General features: G+C 36.4%; 1 protein-coding gene across 2 annotated transcripts in view; it reads right to left on the bottom strand.

Annotated features, from left to right (window-relative positions):
- Positions 1-23,665, bottom strand: part of LOC131678416 (CUGBP Elav-like family member 2) — a 1,026,317-nt gene that overhangs the window by 847,210 nt on the left and 155,442 nt on the right. The gene's annotated exons all lie outside the window — the stretch shown is intronic.

Genomic DNA, 23,665 nt, shown 5'->3' on the forward strand with positions numbered 1-23,665 from the left:
CTACGCTCCGAACAACCGATATTAGAAAAGACCTGTCACTTCAACGATTATAACAACATCTTCGACTTCGTCATTAGCAGGGATGCCAACGGTACCGATAAACTACATTTTTTTCGGTATATTTACATTTGTACAAGTCGTACAACCCGCTACAGCGACGCATCACTACAGCTCTTGCCAGAACGGTAGCCAAACCGAGTACATTTTCCCGTACAGCAGAAGAATACATTTTTGTTTTGCTGCTGTACTCCGACTGCTCGGTGAGAGTGTGGCGTAGTAAAGTTTGTTCCCTCGCTTTGTACATTTTTCTCTTCATAGTCAAAGGGAGAGGCCCGCACACGAAAGCGTTGATGCCGGCCGTGGCGTAAATGAGCCGCATTCATTGTCGTAATTTTTGAATAAAAATATTAAAAAATGTAAAATAAGGAAAGAGAAGCTGTACCGCTCGCGTCTGGTGGCTGCACTGGGGACAGTAGTGTTTTGTCATGTTACTGCTTTGCACACAGGCAGCCGTACAGCGCTGGGCGTCCTGCACTAGCGAATGACAGCAGCACGAGAGAGAAATGAGAATGTAGGCAGAAAAATTACTGCCGCAGAAAAGGTAGGCATTTTGCATCCTTGGATTAGTTCCGTGCATGCCACTTTAGGTCATTTCTTTTTAGCATAGTTCATCAGGACTTAATTATTTAAAGCCAAATGATTAGGCAGGCGATTTGTAGATGCGCAGATACGGTTCAACTCCTATTCAACTCAAATTTATGTGAATTTCCAATTTAAATGATGATACACTAAAGACTATTTTCAGACAAGTGAGAACAACTAATTATTCATCTATTTAAGTACTCAGATTTTTTATATCATTTAGACAGTCTTATTTTTCTAGGCAATTCTTCTACTAGATCCTTGAAACTATGGCAAAAGACAGACCAGCAATTTTGTTTGTTGACATGTAAAGGGTGTACATAAAATACTACTGATTTATCTACAAAGCATAAATAAGAACTATAGTTGTATTTACCTAGATTAAGAAAATATTACATTTGAGCACACGAAGCTTATAGGTTTCATTTTGGAATTCATGAATTTTTGGGACAATACAAAAGAGATGTTTCAATGCATTAATTTACTAAACTAGCCGGAATTTTATCTACTATAGGACTGTTCACTAATCGAAAGGAAACCCCCTGATTACTGTTATCCTGCAATTTACGTAAATTTTGTTAAATGTAACCAGAGCTTAAAAAATTTACATCCCTGCGTGAACTTGAAAGAGAACCGAAATTCAATTCCTGCCCGCTGCGATGAATGAAATGTTTGATTCGTTTCCCTCGTCATTCATTCTCCCGACATAGCGCATGCGGGTTCGCATATGTTCGGTTTCAGAAGCAAACTGAATTTTGTTTCTCTGCTAGCTCTGAGAGGGATTATTGAGCGAAAATGCACTAGACATAGTTTACGCAGCTCACTAATGCTCGAACTGTCCACATAATAACAAATGAATGCTTTGGTTGAGATTCGATTCTGCAGAAAATTTCAGTCAGTTGGAAAGTTGAATGACCTAGGCGTTGAATCTGAATGTCAGTTTCGATAAGCAGAAATAGTTAACTGATTTTGAAATTTCGAAGCACTGATTGTAACATTGATGACACCACTAAAATTACTCGAAACTATAAATATGGGTGAGCTAAATAATTTTAGCATCACACTTGCTTCCGACAAATCAAAGAAAACACATCGCACTTGCTTATCCTGTTCCGAAGATACTTTCTTTCAGATTTCTATGTTTTTAAATTATTGTAATTTATCCGATTTCTGTGAATCTTTTGCAATTTTTTTTGCCAGCGGCAGTTTTCGTGATGCGAAAATGCTTGCAGTTGCACTTTCTAAGTCAATTCAAACAATCTGCTCAGTAATTAGTTCGTTTTTAATTAGCTCAAGTTTTTTTTTACTATCATCATCAAGATTGGAAGAGATACATGACGTCTTGAAGAAAGCTGTAATGCTTTTTGATTACAGGTTTGTTTTACCAAAATTTAGCAAACAATTTCAATCAACGTTGTTCCACCTACCGTTAAATGTTGTGCGGATAACGAAGACGTAATGTGTTTTTCAAACCGAATTGAGAGGACCAGAGCGAAATTCCGAAAGGTGCTCGTGAAGCTTCTTAGACTAGCTGATTCTTTTTTCCTCCGTGATTACTGATCATCTCTCATTTTAGTCCAAAACGAATAAAAAACAGATCGTGAGATTGCTATATTCTGAAGACATAAAATCGAAATTATTGGACTAATAGATTCAACCAGTCACAACATTTTAGTCGCAACAGTGTTGCGAACTCGCATGAACGGAACGAATTCCTCGCACGAATGTGAAATTAAGTGCCAATGAAATTGATGATGCGTTAAAATGACGCGAAAGCAAGAACAGTCGTCTCAGCTATATCGTTCTCAGTAAATTGAAATATTTTTCGCCTAGTACGCTTGAATGTGATGTCTAGTATTTATACTAAGAGTGCAGAGTGCACAGACCTAATATAGTAATTCAAAGTGGGTACAATTCAAAAACCTGTCATTTAAATTTAAAATAGAGTTGCCAATATCAAGTATTACAACTGAGTTTTGTTAAACGGAACAATCGCTTGCGATGATGCGTTCACTTTTGGAGAGTTTTAGTACTCGGACGTCCATTAAACTTCTTCTACAATTTTTTTAATTAATAAATGAACTCGGTTCAATTCTTCAGCCAATCGACACAGTTAATTCTTATTCGGTTATCATAAAATTTAGAGAATATGTCAATCAATACATAAGAAACCTAGGAAAAATAAAAAAAAAAATATTTGAAACAAAGGTTTTGTCCGGTCTCCGGGCACTGTGAGGCACAGATATTTACACCTCAGAAAAATCTCAACGAACCTTGCAAAAAAACGCTTTTAATCCACCTAAAAGTGTGATGAGACATTTCTTATAACTCTTATCACTCTCTTCGGATATTATATCGTTTGAGAACATTTAGAACTTGATGCTTCGCGATGTTTTTGATAACACATACTACAAGGGATAGTGGCAGGACTCAGAGAATCGCTCAAATCAGCATAGGACAACATCAGTGCTAGAAATCTCAAACCAAATCAATGGGAAAGCGAAAAAATGGCCCAAACTGAATTTTCCTAAAGGGGTTATATATTGTACTGAGCCAAAAAAATCGATTTTTTTAAATCGATTTGAAGTTTATACTTTAATCAAATTTCCAACGCGACTGAGAACTAAGAAATCAACGCTTTTTCTTGAAAAGGGCGATACTAGCAGTGATACCATTCAAAGAAAATCAACAGTTTCCAGACTTGGTTTTATTTCCTATTTAAGAACTATTGTGTTTTTTACATCCTAGATTGCATGATTCAGTGATCGAAACCCAAAACTTCATAAAATATTTGAAATTAGTAAATTAAAATTTGTTTTTGCTATTGAAATTGACAAAATGATAGTATCGCCCCTTTGGCGATTGTTTACTTTTTCGATCCCACCTATCAGCATTGAAGTATCGCCCTTACGTTTTTTACAATAACTACCGTTATACACCATCGATTTCGTCCGTGTTTTTTCAATAGCGATCATTGTTACTATTTACAGCTGGTATCAGCTTGATAATCCTGAAAAAAATACGAAAATGACAGTTTCGCCTCTAAACTGCTAGCAAAAAAAAAGTATCGCCCTGTTTGTTTGCATGGAGCGTGGAGGGCGAAACTTTAAATAAACAAACAAAAAGACAGTTTCGCCCGTTGTAGTTTAAGAAAGCAATATCGTAGAATCAAAAATTTTAGGTTAATTTGTTGCGTTTCAAAGCCCTCATTCGCATGTATGAAAAAGCCCTATGTTTACATTTGTAAGTATCGCCCTTTTCACAAAAAAAGCGTTGAAATGAAATCGCAGCTCCTAATATCAGGCTATCTCTGAAGTGCATGCGTGCATAGTTCCAAATTTTACTTCGACATCGACTTTTTCTAAAGGTGACTTCCCAGTAGTATCCTTGATTTGAATTATTATCGCTAATCCTAATGCCAAAGAACAAATAAAAACCTCTCGAAAACGAACCGTTTGGGAAAATCATCATCATTACTGGAATTTTCATTTTCACGAATCTTTTCGATAACCTTCCGTCACTTGCGTTAATGCAATGGGTGCACAGTGCTCTGAAAATCTAGCGAAATCGTCTTAGGGCACCAGCGGGTCTAATTCAGAGCTATCTGCGCGGCGAGTTAAATCTGTAAAAAATACTAAAAATTAAAAAAAATTCTCTTCCATAATTTTCAGTTCAGCAATTCGAGAGATCGTGCTCACCGCAAGCCATGAAAAATAGACTACGTTGTGAAGCGATGGTCACTATTTATTAAAAAATCACGGTTAAATAAACAATAAAACTATTAAAAAAATTCAAATAGTCTATAATTTTCACAAACTTATTAGGAAAAATAGTTTAATAAGCTTTCTTAATATTGTGTAGGAAAAAAGCTGAAAATTTCAGTATTTTCTCTATCTGCAACATATAAACCCCCAAGTATACCAATTAATTGGTATACGAATTGGAATAGGTTCGCCAAATTTTGGAAGAAGTTTATAAAATAACCCCTTGAAAGCTACCTAAAAATTGTTGTAGTTCGATGCAATAAAAAAATCCCCAAAAATGAAATGTATTTATTAATGTAAAACACAGTGAATAATACATACAATAAAGACCCATTTTTATCAATCTCATGGTGTATTTTAGGCTGACAAAATGAGACCATTGATTAAATCGGGCGATTTTTTCCTTTATAATAAACTGAAGCTGTTGAAATATTCTTCCCGTGCCTTGATGTAGTCTGATAACTATTTCTGATTATGATGAACTTTTCATTGTTGCATATTTCCATCTTCATGATAAGGAAAACATACTCAAGAAAGGATTTACTCGAATTCAGTCTTGTTCGTCTGCTAGAGCCCATCAAACATATGTTCATATTTGGCTGATAAAATCGGGGATTCAATGTATTATAATAGATATTCAGCATTCGAAGAAGTTTCTTGTGAACGAGTGTAGAACGACTTTGTTTCTACTTACTTGAAGTCAGCAGTGTAGCCAGAAATTCGGTTTGGTGGGGGTTTGATGAAAATTGATCTTACTGTGCAAACGGCATAATGCCGAAACCATAATTTTTGAAGTTTTAAAATTATGCAGAATTATTTTTCAATTTCTTTAGCGAATTTGTTGAGTCTTTATTGTAGTCACGAATATTAACCTGAGAAAATTCACCATAAATACTTCTTGGACGATATACCGTCAGAATTATTTTATCAAATGAAGCGCTGTTTAACGTTTGTAAAACTCATTGAAAATACTAAACCTCCGAAATTGGCGGTTTCAGAATGATGCTATCTTGACCTTAAATTACCGTTTTTGAGCATTTGACCTATACATATAATTGGCCATACAACAAAAATCAAATTCTCATCAAAATCGATCAAGACCTTCTAGAGTCGAATGGAAATCGTCATTTTTCATAAATTTCTCTCTACATTCGGAAAGTGTTATCCTTTTTATTAATCATATTACGTTTTCGTCTCAACTCGACGCATTCCCAAAATAAAAACCTGTTTTAATCCACCTAGTGGTGCAATTGTGCTTTTCTCATTTGTCCAGACTACGATTCCATGGTTATGTTCAATACAATGGTGGAAATGAATATTACATGTTCAGTACGATTTGCACATACATACAATGGATCCACAGCAACGATCTTGAGATCCTATGCGTCGATACTGAAACATCGTTTGAAATCAGCGGCGGATCATGGAGAAAGATCCGGGAGGTCCGGGTCCTGCCGAAAATTTTCAACTTGTTAAGAAATTTTAAACTAGTTTTAATTTTAAAGTAGCAACCCCTCACTGCATACTCCCTCCGGGCCGGCATGATTGACGATTTTTAGAGTGATTGCATAACCTTTCTATATGAGAAAGGCAAAAATGTACCAAAGTCCAAAAAAATCAGTTTTTGTCAAACATTATTTTTTTCGAGTTTACATCAAATCTCAATGTTTCATGCATTATAAAGTCATTTGGCATCAAAAATACAAATTTGATTTTGAGAATTTTTCATTTCAGTTTACATGGGAATTTGCTGTGTGATTGCACACTTCAACTCGTAACTCCGGAACCGGAAGTCCAATCAATAAAAAATTCAATAGCAGCCGATGGGAAGGTTGCACCTTTCATTTGATATTTTCACTTTGTGCAAATCGGTCCAGCCATCTCTGAGAAACAGAGGTCACATTTTTTTCCACATACACACATACACACACAGACATTTTCCGATCGCGACGAACTCAGTCAATTGGCATATGACACTCGGCTCTCCGGGTCGGGATTAGATTGACGAATTTTAGAGCGAATGAGAAAGGCAAAAACATTTTTAGCAAATGTTGAAAGTTATGCACTTTTTTTGGTGAGCAGTTCTATGTTTCATAGACATTAAATCAATTTTATCTTCGCTTCCTATTAAATAAAGACCCTTATTACAGTACATCTCTACAAAAACGAGCTCAATTTGAAAAGAAATCTGAGGATTATGATTGATTACAGAACTTTCTATTGGAATGTTTTCAGGCAGGAATTTGATATTGATGCAATTAGACAACTGTGAAATCAAGATCAGTTACATATCAGGACCCCATTTCGACAATTTATCAAAAGTCCTCATGATGTTTACAACAACAGGTTATCAATCTACGGATCAGATAATTGTTATTGTAATATTGAATTAAATCAGTCTGCATCAATAAATTTTCAACTTCAATCCAATATTTTTTTTGGGTGTGGTGGGGGGGGGGGGGGGTGGGGAGCGTTGTATGGTGTTAAACCCCAAAACCTTCTCTGGGCTACGCCATTGCTTGGAGTTATTTATTTCGCTTTTTATTTTCCGATATGTTTCAGATCGATCCGATGGTCATTAGTTAGAAAAATTGCAGTCAGAAGGTTCGCACATATGAACATTTTTGCACTGATAAGTTATCAAGTTCCTTCCAGACAACTTGGAAGTGTTCGGTGATTATTTCTAGCGGTTGTAGATAGAAAAATGAAATACAAAATTCGATTTGTCGAAATAATGTTTGGTTTATTTCAATGGATTATATCTATATTAAACAATAAATAAGCGACAAAGAGTAATCCACAAACAACAAGCCATAACTTTTAAAGTATTCAAAAGAGATATTTGAAGTCTTCAGTAAAGTTATTCGCAAAAGTAAGAGCTACAAATTTGTAGAAGGCATAATTTCGATATAATCACTTCCAAGAAAATTTGTGAAAATATCTCACTCATAGGGGGATCAATCAGCAAAAGCACAATACCAAAAGAAAGGGCATATTTCCTCCATTAAATTCTCCGAAGATACTATTGACCTAAAATAAGCCGTTTTGGCGTTAATAATAGATTACATGTTTTTGGTCATATTTCTGGCAATGGGAAATGATAAAAATCTTTCGTCCGCATTTAATGTTAAATATCTCTTTTGATAATAGTCCGATTTCAACAATCTATAGCTTGTTCGAAAGGTATTCGTTAAAGCTGTCTAAAAACTAATAAATTGTTAATCTATATTGTCAATTTCGGCAGATAATTCAAAAAAACTGCAAAAAACGCCATTTTTACGCATTCAAACATTCATATCTTGGAAACTAAACATCAGAATCAAAAACAAATTAATAGCGTTCATACTGTTTTTTAGTTCTTTCATTTAAAATTGGTTTGGATAAGATCGGTTCAGCCATTGCTGAGAAACACGAATGAGAATTTGTCCGTTACATGCACACACACAGACAGACACACACACACACACAGACATTGTCCCAAATCGTCGAGCTGAGTCGATTGGTATATAAGACTCGGCCCTCCGGGCCTCGGAAAAAATCTTGAAAGTTTGAGCGAATTCTATACATTTCTTTTATAAGAAATGTAAAACATTTATGGCCTTCAACAAAATCCATGTCCTTATTAAATAATTCGAATTTAAAAAAAAAAATCTATATAAAGCAAATTGGCTTTCTGCTTCAAAAAATGATCACAATAGCGGTACAACTCTGTCGGATGAAACGCAAAGCCCAAAAATCTCAATGGGGACATTCGAAGTTTCATCTTTTGATTTTTTTTTGTATTTTGTAGTCACTGAACTTCATAAAAAATTGTCCATTTATATGACAATATATGCACTTAATTACGGATGACCAATTATTGACCGTTCCCCCTTTTACTCTCGTTTTATTTTTCAGCTAGACTGTCAAACATGAACTAGTCGATACCTTGAAAAGGCATGTTTTATTCTGATTTATTTAATAATTTATCTAACTTGATAACAGATCAAGATTTCTGCAACCCTGTCAGACTGGCGCTTTTGGCGAGGGCCATCCTGGTCAACCGCATGCTACGGACCTGTTCTCATGTTTTCGTGTATTTGGTGTATGACAACTTTTCAACCAATTTTACATCTACCTTCAGTCGGATGTATGTCTCCATTATCGTCTCAAAATTACGGGCTGCATTAGCAACATGAACGGTGAAGCAAGACTGTTTTCCGGAAATTCGGGGCAACTTGTCTGAATACTTGCTCTTTTTAACAAACTTATCAAGGAGATGAAGAACATGAATTCAGAAGAACGCATATCTAGTGTAATTTCCAGTTTAGAGTGTCATGATTTATTCGAGTATATTTAAGGTAGTATTTCATAAAATCGATTCCAAATCTAGGCTTCCCTGTAGTAAAACGACCTTTTGTTCAATTATTTCCGCATCACAACGTAAATTTTCGATAAAATCTCCATGGTCTTATCTCCATCAAAACTGATTGCCCCAATCATTCACCAAGAGCGAGAAGGAAATATATGTTACTCGCGTCATCTGGCATTTTTCTTCTAGCAGCCAGTCGCTTTGGATATTAACATTCGATCGTAGGACAACCGCACGACGATAATCACCGCCGATATTGGTAGTTAACTAAACTTTTCCCGCAGCTAATGACCGACTCGTAAAAGCTTTAATCATCCCGCCCTCTGCACCACCATCCCTCCGTACAAAGTCGATCGGGAAATTCATAAAAATAAACCATCGTCGCGTTTTCCCGCACCAAACTGTTTGAATGCCATTTAGTGGTAATGGGTGTTCATCAAAAAAGTTCCACTACACAAGTGGAGAGCTTGATCAAGCAATTCGATTCGTTTGGACACTTGATGGGGACGCCCCGTAGTTTAGCATGCTAGCTTATATCGATTATCTCGTAAAACTCTCATCGTCGCTTGTTGTTGTTTCATCCCACTTGTGTGTAAAATTGGATCCTGTCGAAGTCAACTACCAGCTTATATGTGTGGCTCGTCATTCGATACACGCGCTACCCCCGAAGGCACCTTCTGATTAGAGTCAAGTGATAAAACAAGGAAAACAAAATTAATAATGGGAAAAACTACACGTGATCTCAGCGTTCGGTTCCTTTCCCGCCCGTCAGTGTCGCTCGCTGATGGTGATGATACTGTGTCATGACAATGGCAATCGACATCGTTTTACTTTATTACTTCGACACTGCGGGACGATAAGAGCGGGAGTGAGTGGGTGGGTGCGATGGTGGACTCATAACATAGTCAGTGCAAGCATCAAAGTACTTCAACATTACGTTTCTTATTAAATTCAGGAGGTGTTACCACTTTGTTCTATTTCTCCCTCCGGAAAAAGTAGAAAACTTTTTAAATTGCTACCGTTGCTGCTAGTCTCTAAAAAGAAATAATAATATCGTCCTGCAAAGAGTTTAAATAAAAAATTAATATCGACAAAACGACAGCTTGGCAGGTCGACGACGCCGCCCCCGTTTCACCCAGCTTCTGTCACCGAGTGACGACGACGCGTCCTGCAGCGTATTTCTTCTGATATTGTTATAGTGGTGAAAATTTTATCGCGTGCTTGAAATGGAAACTTTCACGGCTGTTGCTGTCACGCAGTGAAACGTGGGAGGGGAGGGGGTGGTCGGTACCTTCCTCCCTATATACTCATTAGCGTTCTGCACCGCTTTCAAATGCGGGTTTTTGTGAGGTTTCGATAGCAGGGAAAATTGATTCCTGACGTCTGCAAATCGGTACTTCCGAAACGAGCTCGTGGTCAGGTTCGTAGAGGGAAACGCGGGAGCTGTCCAAGCCGGCTGTCTAGGCTTGATGAGCGGTGTACAGTTTGTTGCTATCCGGGGGTATTTTTGGGATTGGGTATTATGTTTGCTTTTCCCGAAATACAGTTTTATTTGTGCATGAAGGAGGATTGAAATAGAAGAATTATTTATGTAATAATCAATGTGATTTGTGGATTATAGAACAACATAACTTCCACTTTTGAAGTATGAATAATTTGTGCACTGAAACAAAGTTCTCGAACATTATTTCTTACACTTTCTACTTCGAAAAAATAGAAAAAGTTGGTAATAATATAACCGAAGCTTTGTGACTACAATTCATCCTGTTATTTCTGATCTAATGAAATTCAACGGAATCATGCTTCATTGGGAAATTTTCAATTTAACTCTTTATGATAATTATAGTGGCCCTTAAAAGAACCTTTGATGTTGGCGTTGGTTTTTATGGGTAATGCGCTGGATTCTAAGATTGTTGGATGCTACTGACTTTTATCCCCTACATTAGGTACAGAAATTGTTGGTAGGGTAAGTTATGTGAAGAGAAAGTTTTTACCCACTAAATCGTATAGATATGATGAACCCTCTTTAGACAGATGTCTTCCATTAAGGTCCACTATGAACATTGAAGAATACTATACGTCGTAATCGAAATGCTAGTATCTGTTGTTTGATGGTGAAAAGCAACTGTTTTTCATTATTATTTTTACAGCGGAATTAAATTGAAGCGTTGTATAATTTATCATCCAGACTTTGTGCTACTGCCTCCGATATTTAAGCTTTGCTGCTACATACTTACAAGTACAATAAAAAGATGTCACGGGGTCTCTGGTAGAAAACATTTATACAAAAAAATCAGTATCGTTGAAATACTCACTAATCGAAAGCCTATATAGAAGCTCCTTTTCCATCTAAGCATAACTTTGAAATATTCTATCGGGGGTCTCGATGATGAATTTTTGAGGTAGTTTTTCAATGAGTAGTTCTAAACAGACATCTCACTTTTAGGACATTAAATTAGTGAATGCACAGTGTCAGAGGAACGATTTAAAATGATTTACATCATTTAGCCAATTTCGCGTTGGTAGTTGGGTATCATGAAATTCGCTCACAGCTATTGCAGACGAAACTGGCAATGTCGCTCACTAAAACACTGCTTAAGCCCAATTGCAATAGGCCTCAATTCTGAATGCGATATTCATTGTACGGTTCAGTTATGTGCGAGCGTAGGGACTTCGCGATCGCTTGTATCACCGCGAATTGCTCGAGCATTTGTACGTTAATGTATGTCACGTGTGCTAACGTGTATGTAATTTCGCGTGTATAAATTGTATTTCATAACCGTGTGTCATTTCATGATCGCGAGCGTATCATGAATATGATACTTAATTTTTGGTATACGGTTCAGATTATAGAAGAAAGTGGGTGTTTCCATATCACTAGAGTTCCCAGTCATGTCGCCATGGAATGTGTTGTCCAGTGGCTATGAGATTTATTTTTTGATTGGTCCAACTGAATATATGTACCTAAGTTGCTAGAACGGAGAGTAAAGATTTCCCGACGTGATTGATGTATGATCGTGCGAACACGGACGTTTGCAGGATTGCGTTTGAGACCGCTATTGTAAATTTGTACTATAACGTTCACCTTATTACCGGAGCATTATCAAGTTTGTGCGATCTCGGGTGTAGGTGTGCGTAGATGATCGCGAAGGGCCTAGGGGGGGGGGATTCATGTGGTGCAAAGTAGTCAAACCGAAAGTTATTTTGTTTTACGATTTTGAAGGCAAAACAACACTGGATCTTTTGTGTAATTTTGATATTTATTTATACATTAATAGTACACGAAAAAAAAATTCAGTCACGTAGAGCCACACATACGAGCGTTCCAAAAGTAGACGTCCAACCATTTCCACGTCGAACACGATAACACTTGAACCAGGTGTTTGCGTTTCGACTTCGTTTCTTCAGAACCACAGTACTTGACCAATGCACCGGGCTGACGCTAAGTTACAAAATTACTTGTGAACACACTAAACGACTTCTAGCTTACGATGAAAACAAGGTTCAATTTCAGAACCTCTTCACCTACGGTACATCGTAAGGTAAAAGTCGTTTAGTGTGTTCACTAGAGATGGTCGGGTTTCAATTTTTTTTGAACCCGAGCCCGACCTGAACCCAAGAGCTTGAAAATTGAAAAACTCGAACCCGACCCGAGCCAGGAATTTTAAAATTCGAGAAACCCGAACCCGACCCGAGCCCGAACATTTCAAAATTGCAAAACCCGAACCCGAAAATGAAAATTTTGTAAAACCCGATCACGACCTGAACCCGATAATTTCAAATGTTAAAAACCCGACCCGAACCAGAAAATTTATAATTTGAGAAATCCGATCTAAACCGGACTTGTTAATATGGAGAATCAACCAAAGATCCCGAAGATTTTTAATTTTAGGCACCCCAGCTGGATCCAAGGCTCATCCAAACGAATTATTGAATCATCCGAGCCGTACGCGTCTGTTTCTGATTCTGCCTATGATGATTCTATTCTGCCTATGATAAAACGAGAGGAATTGGCATTTATATTTACTATTATTGAACGTAGAATTTGTAATGTTCTAAGAAACTTATAAATCGTCGATATCCTAACCGGCAAGTAGAATAAATCGGCGGAGAACGTATGGGGCATCAATAATTACGACAGATTCAAACAACCTTACCCGTCGCACCAAAATTTCTAATTTTTGATCGAAAACCATTCCTGCAAGAGTAGTTTTGTATAATTTATTATATGTATTAAATTAAGCTATCTTAATTGGCACTTCGTATTCGACAGTTTACATGACGTCACCCGCGTTACTGGTTGGTACGGCCAAACTTGTGTCGAAGGGTGTCAAACAAAATTTTCTGACGCGTTCTTGATGTCACATCATTAGCTAGTACGGTATGTGTGCCAGTAGAGATGCTTCGACATCTCCAATAGAGTTCTCGGAACGACTCCAAACTTTTACAAATCCGCTCATGGCTTGAACAGAACACACAATATTTTTACGGTCAATTCATTAAAATCGTGAAAATAATGTATTTTCATCAAAGAATCCGGATCATACAACGGACCAACCCGGGACACACAGTGGCCGGACAAAACCTATGTTTCAAATATTGATATTTTTATTTTGTATAGTTTTCTTATGCATTGAATGACATATCCTCCAAAATTTGTGACAACAAAATGAAAATTAGATTAGATTTTTAATAGCAATTTAAACATCGCTGTGTCAGACAATTCTAATGAAAATCATTTTCGAAATCAGTAGCTATCTTCACTTCACTTCAAAAACATTTTGCTCTTTCAATTTTAATCCGATTTGAGCACAACTAGTTTTATTTTAAAGGGCATTTAAAGAACTTTGTTGATCATTACAACATGTTTACCAAATTTGATTCGAGCTATGTAATATTATTACAAATATATCTTAAATGGGTTGATAGCAAATTATTTTTACACAAATGTATTCTGTACAATCAGGTGAAACAATTTGGAACGGACACTTTTTAAACATTCTATGAGAAATCAGCTCTATTTTTCGAATTTAAAGGTCTCGTTTTGCCCCTTTTTGTCCGGAGGGATTTAAAATCAATATTTTTCAATTTTTGCTGACATGGAGATGCATGGTGATTAGTGCAAAATAAAAACTGAATAAAACGTAAACAAACACTTTTAGTAAAGATTTAAAGTGGTTTCATTTAATTATTATGTTGTTATATCTAGTTTCAGTTATATCTAATTACAGGGGCGGCGAAACACTTTACGCCCGAGTGGGTAGAAAGCATAGGGTGAGGGGTCCATTAGTAAGGATTTTTTTTTCCTTTTTCGCAATGCACACGATCACGTTACTTTCACATTAAATCACGTTCGTTTATGCAAATGGAATTGTGGTACATCGATGTGTTCAAATATGTGTAGTGCGAGATACATGCGTTGTACATCAAAATTTCGAGTGGGTAATTACCCACTCGGTTATTCTCGAGTGGGTAGTACTACCCATACTACCCACGCTTTCCGCCGGCCCTGTCTAATTAGTAAAAAAAGATTTATCATAAAAATGGTTTTATGCTTATAAGAAAGGTTCGATAACACTGTATGGGAAAATTTAGCTCATCTTTTATAACTTAAAACTGAGCTTTGCATCCTAAAGTTACCTTAACATGTAATTTTCAGCCAGATTGAGCAACATTTTTGGTTTTGTCCGCCTTTTGTTCTAAGACCCGACACTGTGGGACAATCTGACAGAAAGTGCTTGTTTCATACATGTACCACTGATTTGATAGTGGCGCTAGTGTACTAGTACCATATGAGTACTACAGACACTTCATACACAGACTAGCGAAGTATCAAAAAGTGCAGCCAAACGAGCATGAGTGTATTGAGAGGGGAAGTAAAGGGCCATGCAAAGCTTATGGGATCTTCCGTGATGACAGGAAATGTTCATGGTTGCTAGTTTTACTGTTTTTGTCACCGCAAGTCAGTGTATAAAGTGTCTGAAAGGAGTACCGTCGTTGATGGATTGTCTCTACTTTCCGTAGTTTTCTACTCGCTTGAACCAATATTTTCCGACAAATTTACTTTGACTTGGTTTATTGATGATTATCATAAAAATTAAATCGCATAGAGATTTTAGACGCGAAACACTTATTGTTGAATGCTCTCTCATTAAAAAATAAAATAATTCGGACTGTTTGCGAATCTGAAGAGAAGAAATTTTATACATCAATAAAAATACAATATTTGAACATCAATTTTCGCGATTCAAAGGTTGTAAAATTTAGTACAGCTATCTGTGTCATCCATTCGTATACGATGTAAAGTTAAATACTACAAAAATTTAAAAAAAAACCCGGGCCCAATCTGAACCCGAAGAATTCAAATTAGAAAACCCGGAACCCGACCCGAACCCGAGAAGTTTAAATTTGCAGAGCCCGAAAATTGCATATAGTTAGACAACCAAAAAATTTCCTACAAATGCCACATAACGGTTCATTTTTAGGAAGTAATGGGCGACTCCTGGAGGAATTATTTTGCGAAAGTTAATTTTCCCATATAAAATCCCATATAAACTTTAAACAGTGGGCGCAAAAATATAGTTTCAGGGATCAAGCTAAGAATTTGCGCAGATATGCTAGGACCCAAATAGTACCCAAAAAGTTGCTCGGAGCTGGAATCTATTTTTTGTTCCACCCTAGTGTGCATGCATGTGTGAAAATTGAAAACATAAGAATGGAAGTCGCGCGAAAAAAAAATTTCTGTCTGAGTCACTTGATGCAATCTTCTGAAACTTGGTTATCCTGCAAATTATGGATTTGCAAAGCTGGTGGTTAAAATTACGAACCAATTCAAGAATTCATAGATTACTGCAATGATCAATGATGATTCTTTAAAACGTAAATATAATAGATCGTAAGTCATGTAGAAATATATTAGTTATGTAAGTCATGTAGATATTTCCATGGAAATTTTACAAAAGTCTGAAGGAAGTGTAAGACATTCTATGGTTGAAGCTTGAACGAGTTTCAATAAGTCCTTTTGCATCATTGTAAAATTTTCTGAAACACATGTTCATGAAATAACTCAATTTTTTCTTAAATCCACGTGGACATCGTTGGGAGGAGGTAGGGGTACAGAAATTGTCCACGCTTGTCCACGGAGGGGAGGAGGGGGTCAAAACTTTTTTTTTGTCCACGTGGTACATGAACTGCCCCAAATCATGAGAAACAAAAACTCCAAAAACGTTCTACATAAAGCTTCGTTACCGAGTCGATTGTCGATATTTTTGCATAGAAAAATTACAGCATATTACTGAAATGATAATGTACAAAAGTTTTGATCAATTCGCTTCACGCAAAGTTCTAAAAAATTCGCAAAAAATGTTTTTTTTTTCGCTGAGACCCTTACCCTGCCTCCCGTTAGGGCCTGCGCACTGTGCTATAGAAATCCTCAACCATTTGTTCCGACAGAAGAGATTGGATCGACAGCATTTTGATCGATAATCACGAGTTTAGCCTTCAGCGTACCTTGACGACCCCTGATGCTGTTATTAATAATCTTGTCGTAATATGGGGAAGCTCTCTATGTTAATGAGAGTATCTGGAGGCATTTATTCCCAGGTAATCGCAACGGTATTCCAGCGATGAGAATGCGGTTGAAGTACCCCATTTGCATGTTGCCAGACCACGCTGAGTACTTATAACAAACAGACTCTCACGTGCCAGTACTGTAAACTATCAGCACACCTTGGAAACTCCCGCGTGGTAGCGCCGAAGATAAAAAAAACAAATACAGAAACTTCAGCACAAACTGTTGCCCAATCAGTATCATTTATAAGTCGATGGGTTTATGTTTCGATTTTGCATCTTCAGAATTTGGAACTTAACCAAGGCACCGGATTAACGCTAGCAAAAATTGAAATCATTGCTTGTGCACACACCTAAAGACTTCCAATTTGTTCCGAAAAAGAAGTCTGGAGACAATTTAAATTAGGTCGTTTTTTGGGATTCCACGGAATGTAAACGAATATCTTATTCTTGTGAAGGCTATTTGGTTCGACAATAAAACGGAAGTCTCCTGTCTTCTCAATTATTTTCCTCAATTTCTGTTTCAGCCAGGTGCAGCTTTGTTCGTTATCCAGACAGAACCAAACAATATTATATATTAAGCCAAACATACTAAAACTGGGGATGAAGGAGTTAGGAGAGATTGTAAAGAGACATCCGTGAAGATATTCGAAAAGACTATCCTTGAACGCAATCGAATAGTGGCCTTTCTCCAACCTTGCTTGCACTCTATAAGTATTGAGACTCGATGTCAATACAATGAACCGAAGCATTGTTGAACAGAGCACCTCTGCGATTGAGCTTGTTTTCTTTGATTATGATCAAATTATTTTCCCATTTTTTAAGGAATTAGCAGGAGCACGCTTCTCGCAACTACCAGTATTCACACTTAATGTTGTTGGAAGTGACCCAATTTTCGATTCCCCGAAAACTCGAAAAGGATTTACACGCATCAAAGGTTTAATAAAAAAGAGTGGGAATTTTCAATATAGCTAAGTCAACACAAGCAAATCCATTTTTTTACCATTTATTCAAAATTGTATCATCACACAGTAAAGCCGCAAGAGGTTTCTACATCTAGACGTTTAAATGATCAAAGATGATGTACTTATGATCAGATAACGACGGTTCGAGCTCGTTGGGTACAAGCCAAGTTTGCCAACTCATGCGTAATACTGTTAGAGCAGAGAGTTACATCTAACGCCTCTTCTCTACCAGATCGTGAAAATGTTGGGTAATTCCCTACATTAAGTATATGCAAATTTGTGCTACTTAACTGGTCCATCAATTCAGTGCCTCTCAAATTGATAGCTGGTCTACTCCAAGTTATGAGGTGGTGACTACCGATTATGACTGGCAACCCAGTTCTGCCACAGTATGATACAACCCTTTTAAAATCATCAGAAGGGGGTGATTCATAATGCGGCAAATATGTCGAACAATAGACGTATTTCCTGTTTATGTTATTAACAGTCACATTGACTGCGACAGCAAAAATAACACGAGTTTTGAGGATGGATTGAAGATATGCGTCATTAGCACCACTAACAAGTTTACATGCACGAGGCATTTCACGCGGACTTGTCATGCCATTTTGTTATAAGCTACGAAGACGGGACAGAGAACCTATGGAAGCTTTTCCTTTTTGCAAAAGGCCGAATAGATTCATAGTTTCTGTTCGTTTATGCTGAAAATTAATTTGTACTACTCGAACCATGGTCGATCAGAGCATTGCACATTTCATCACCGGCACTTATAGTACAGCATCTAGAAAATACCAAACACGTTGGCTTATAATCGCCTATAGCGAACCCCGAAATGGGCATTAGTGACATGTAGAGCTACTAACCCAGCAATTTATTTTTCCCAACACCTGGGGTCTCAAACCTAAATATATCTATTGGATTTACACGACAATTGTACGTCCAATACTGTCATATGGATGCCTTGTGAGGCAGAGGGGACAGGTGAGGACGGTCCAGTCGAAGCTAAAAGAATGGCGTTGACTGCTGCTTTTGAGGCGGCCTTCTAAATATCAAACAATTCCCTTTTTGGGATATTTCATGTAAAATGAGAAGTATACGACATAGAGTTTCGGTGTCTTCGACAAAGTTTTTCAAAATTTCATTATCTTCAATTTTGTGGAAGACAGCGAAACTCTATCTCAAACCATTAAAAAGTTATTTTTCTGATTTAAAATATTTAGAACCACCCTACCCACTATTTAAAATAATAGAAAAGTTTTCTAAAGTGCAATATTTTATTTTTGTTTCTTAAAAAATGGTTTTCTTTGTATAACTTTTGCAGTTTTGATTTTTCATTAAGATCTCTTTAGAAATACTTTAAGATATTTTGAAGGAGAACAATTTGTCTTAATGTATATGCTCTAGCCTCGCTCGTTAGGAAATTTTATATACTTTTTACTAAAAATAAACAATTTTTTGAGTAAATATTGCAAGATATAAAAAATATCGTATTTGCCATTTTTTGTGATCTATACTACAAAGCATTCTATTTCATATGAAAGCAACAGTATTCAATGTTGAGTGCCAGAATCGAAGATAATTCTATTTGAAAAAGTTATATTTTTTATATAAAAGTTCTTATAACTTTAAAACGAAATTAGTTAAGTAGTTGGTGTTTTAAAGCAAATTATGCGCCCTAAAATAATCTTTAAGTTGTTCAAAGGGTACTATAGCGTGAAATAAAAACTTCAAAGGTTATAGAAATAAAACCGTTTTTTAAGGAACACCCTAAAGCTTACATTTGAATTTCTCGTGCAATGGAAAATATTAAAGCTAGAGCTTGCATGTCTTCAGCAAATTTGTCTAAAATGTGTTACTCTACAACTTCATCGAAGATAGTAAAGCTCCATCTCAAACCGTTAAAAAGTTAAATATTGTTAAAAAATGTTAAAATATTGCTAAATTTAGAACCACCCTAGCATTGGTTAAAACAAAAAGAAGGGCCTTGCAAAGTACAACAACTTTGCCAAACATGTTGTAAGGCTAAGTCATTTAACTTTAGCAAAAAGTTAAAATTCCTGCTAAATTTGCATTCTGGACCACAGGGCCGTCGAGAGCCGCGCCGGGCCCCGGGGTTTGAACTACTGACGGGCCCTACCATATATGACTCCTTATTTCAATATCGATTGGAGAAATTATACGGATGTAACCGTTTCAATTAAACTATTTTTAGTGAAAATTTTTTATTTGACACGATTCAATGCGTTAGCTTAACAGAGTCGTATTTTAAACATGCAATAGATAGCAAAAATAAAAATTAATAAAGGAATATTTGTGGCTGGCCATCAGGCCACTTACGTCCGACTTGCTTTTGCAATTGGAATCCTTTCTTGCGGCGTTGCCATACAGTTCATATCGCCATCGTTCATGCTCCCTTGGCGCACGTTAATGCTTCCATCGTTAATGCTGCCCAGAATCAGAGCTTAAAAAAATTGACATCCCTGCGTGAGCTTGGAAGAGAAACAAAATTCAATTCATGCCCGCCGCGATGAATCGAATGTTTGGTTTGTTTCCCTCGTCCTTCGCTTTTTCGGTACAACGCATCCATGTTCGGTTTCAGGAGAAAACTTAATCTTGTTTCTATGCTAGCTCTGAGAGGGATTATCAAGCAAAAGAGCACCAGATATAGATTACGCAGTTCAGTTATGCTCGAAAATGTAAAAGAACTTCTGCCTTCAAACTGTCCACATAATAACAAATGAATGCTTTGGTTGGTGAATGAATTTATATTTCCTCTGCACTCAACCATTCGATTCTTCATTAAATTTCAGTCAGTTTGGAAGTGAATGAATGAGAAAGCGTTGAAACTGAATATTGTTTTCAGCAAATTAATCAGAAATAAGCCACTAAATGTGAAATTTCCACCACTTATTCTGCCTTGTTTCTTGTTGCTGGTACATGCTGTTGATTTTGAGGCACTGGATGCAGCTATTGCAGTTGTCACTATGACCTTAAGGAATTTCCTTTATCGGTTTCTGAACATGGTAAAATCGGTTTTGAAATCAGTTGTTACATTTGCGCTGACATTCAGAGAAAAAAACATTACGAATGCGATGACTGGGATCCAACAGCGAAGACTGCTGTTAAAAAGACTGAGGCAGAGAGTTGGGAGAGAAAGAGTTTCAACTTTTGGTGAAAACTAATGGGTAGAATAAGTATCCAATTAAATTCCCATATTTTTCTTCATCAATTGTGTACACTGGAAGCTCCATTTACGAACCAAACCAAGGGTTGGTAAATTGAATTAGTTCGTAAAAAAAGTGTTCGTATTTTTGGGATTTAGATCGTAAAAAAGTTCGCTTTACAGTCTTACTAAAATTCATTGGTTGAGCAACTTGTTTCGATAACCCTAACAATATTGGCATTTCCGAAACGGGTTTGACAAGTACATGATGAAAAAGGATATTTGGTACCTTTTTGAAATCCAGCATGGAGACTTCCGATTGAACAATAATCTCGATAGCCCTAACAATTTGGGAATTTTTGAAACGGGTTTGACGAGTAGATGACAGAAATGGTAGCTTGGAGCTATTTCGAACAATGTCTGTATAAACTATGAGGGTATTTTTTCGGGTTTGACGAGTAAAGGAGCGATGCCCTTTTGAAAGCCAAGATAGTGTGTTCTGGTTGAGAAAAGTTTTATATAATCATATCATCTGCATCACAAATCACTATATCTATATCTATTCTATATATTATATTTCGAAAATGTCAATATTTTAGGTTATACAGATATCTTAACTGGAATTCGCCATCTTGGTTTACAAAATGGCTTCATACATTGATTTTCGTCATCTACTCGTCAACCCCATTCCGAAAATATCTAACTTTTATTAGTAACAGTTAGCTAAGAATATGTTAAATTGTATACAACTTCATACTGTACTGTGCGTATTCAAACTTTTTTACGAACACTTTTGCGATAAATGAAACAAGAATGGTTCAATTGCACTGTTAAATGAATCTAATAGGGTTACGCTCACGTACTTCAGAAAACCATTGGAACGACTGGAACGTAGTTGATTGTGGTATATTTGCAGTACCAACAGAAACAATAAACTTCAACAATTAAATTAAAATAAATTAAATTCAGTTAAAATGCGGGCCCCCAAAACATACCCGGGCCCCAGGGTAGTAGCCCCCCCTGACCCCCCTCTCGTCGGACCTGACTGTGCAATGGGATTGTCCATTAGATTCTCACTTTTAGTATTTTTCGAATGTCTATAGTACCAATTAGTAGCAAAAATGCGAATTAATTTCATTAAAACGTTAAAATAAAAACTTGTTCTAGACCCCCCGATAGAATATTTTACATTTACTTTCAAATGAAAGGGAAAAGTTCATTCTTTCATATCCCGACGTTTCACAGATGCCGATTTTTTTTTGAATAAAGTTGTTTGACAAAGACACCGTGGGGTGTTATGTGTTTTATAGTTATGAAATGTAAATGTAAGATTAAAATTTCTTATAAATACACACATTAGGTTTATGTGCCAGCAAATAGTGTCTATATGCCACCGCTAATTGCAAAAATCTATGTGTAAAATTGGTCGACATAACGCATACATTTTTATCAATATGAGAATATGTAATTGATAGATTTTGTCTTGCAGATTTACTTATTCCAGCATAATTTGAGATGCATTGATTCACATGAAAATGTTTTTGGGTTGTTATATCGAACTCTATTCCACAGCTTATAGTGTCGCAAACCAGACCAGATTGCCGTAAATTGAACCTTATTTTAGAACATTGCCAAAAGAAAAGGTTTTAAAGTTCTTTGAAAGAATCTAAGATTGAAATAGTTCTTCCCTAGCAAAAATTCCGAAAATACCGGTGTTTCATGCTTAAAAACGGTAAAACCGGTACTCTCAACCCTAATTACTTCTCAAACAAGAAGCACTATCATATGCATTAGGGTGGGACAAAAAATAGATTCCAGCTCCGAGCAACTTTTTAGGTACCATTTGGGTCCTAGAACAACTGTGCAAATTCTTAGCTCGATCGGTGAAACTATATTTTTGCGCCCACTGTTTAAAATTTACATGGGATTTTGTATGGGAAAGTCAACTTTTACAAAATAATTCCTCCAGGAGTCGCCCATTACTTCCTAAAAATAAATCGTTATGTGGCTTGTTTAGGAAATTTAACAAAGAAAAAAAGTCTCGAAAACCACGAAACGATCTGATGCTTGCGAAAATAGTTATTAAGCAGAAACCGATTGATGTTCTGACGATTGATAAAATATTCATTTGTTCTAGCACCACTGTTGTTGGTTGTCCAATTATACGCAATTTTGTTTTAATTCTCTCTTAACGTATCTAAATCGTTTATCTATACTATTTGGCCACTTCGCAAGGTTTTGAGGGTTAAATTGAGGCTTCTTTTGTACATAATAAGAGAAAGTTAAAAATTTTGTATATAATAAAATCGTCAGAAGCAGTGATGCTATGAAAAGTGAAATTTTCATCAATCTTCAGGACATCAATCGGTTTTTGTTTAATAACTTTTTCCACAAGCATCAGATCGTTTTGCAGTCTCTTAGACTTTGTTTCCTTGACAAATTTCCTATAAAAATCAGACATCTGTTTATTTTTAGGAGTTAACGGGCGACTCTTGGAAGAATTAATTTGTAAAAGACAATTTTCCCATACGAAATCCCATGTAAACTTTAAACCGTGGGCGCAAAAATATAGTTTCACCGATCAAGTTAAAAATTTGCAGAGTTGTTCTGGGAGCTAAATGGGACCCAAAAAGTTACTCGGAGCCAAATTTTATTTTTTTCATATAACCATGTCCCACTCTAATATGCATACACACTGCAGGTTACTGGGCTTTGGAACAGTGACCATGTTGATCTTGCTACCAGTCACACACGACTGTGGTCACAAATGGTTACATGGGGTGAAGATATTTTTGCACCCAGCGATATTACACTCACAAGTGGTTTTCCTTACAGGAAATGCGAAGATTCCATCTCGAGAGGAGTGGTTGTCTAGCTATATGGAAAGACAACAACAAACACAAGTGGCTTGGTTTTAGTAAGTTCTCAACATTTCTGCCAAATTTGAATTTTGGACCACTGTGCAGTGGGATAAGAAGAATGGCGATGCTTTTTTGGATAATCTTAAGCATATGGCTGGAAAATAAAATGTTTGCATTTCTAAACTGTAACATGAAATTACAGATGAATGTCGAATAATCGAAAATGAAAGTCGGTAGAATCGTAAAACCTGCTTTAAATGCATTAGAATGTAACAATCAGTTATATTTATATTTCATTCGTTAAGATTGGCCTGAAGATTTTGGAAAAAAAAACCGCCAATATAAATATC

Source organism: Topomyia yanbarensis, chromosome 2 (genome assembly GCF_030247195.1).
Source record: "Topomyia yanbarensis strain Yona2022 chromosome 2, ASM3024719v1, whole genome shotgun sequence".
Taxonomy (NCBI): Eukaryota; Metazoa; Arthropoda; class Insecta; order Diptera; family Culicidae; genus Topomyia; species Topomyia yanbarensis.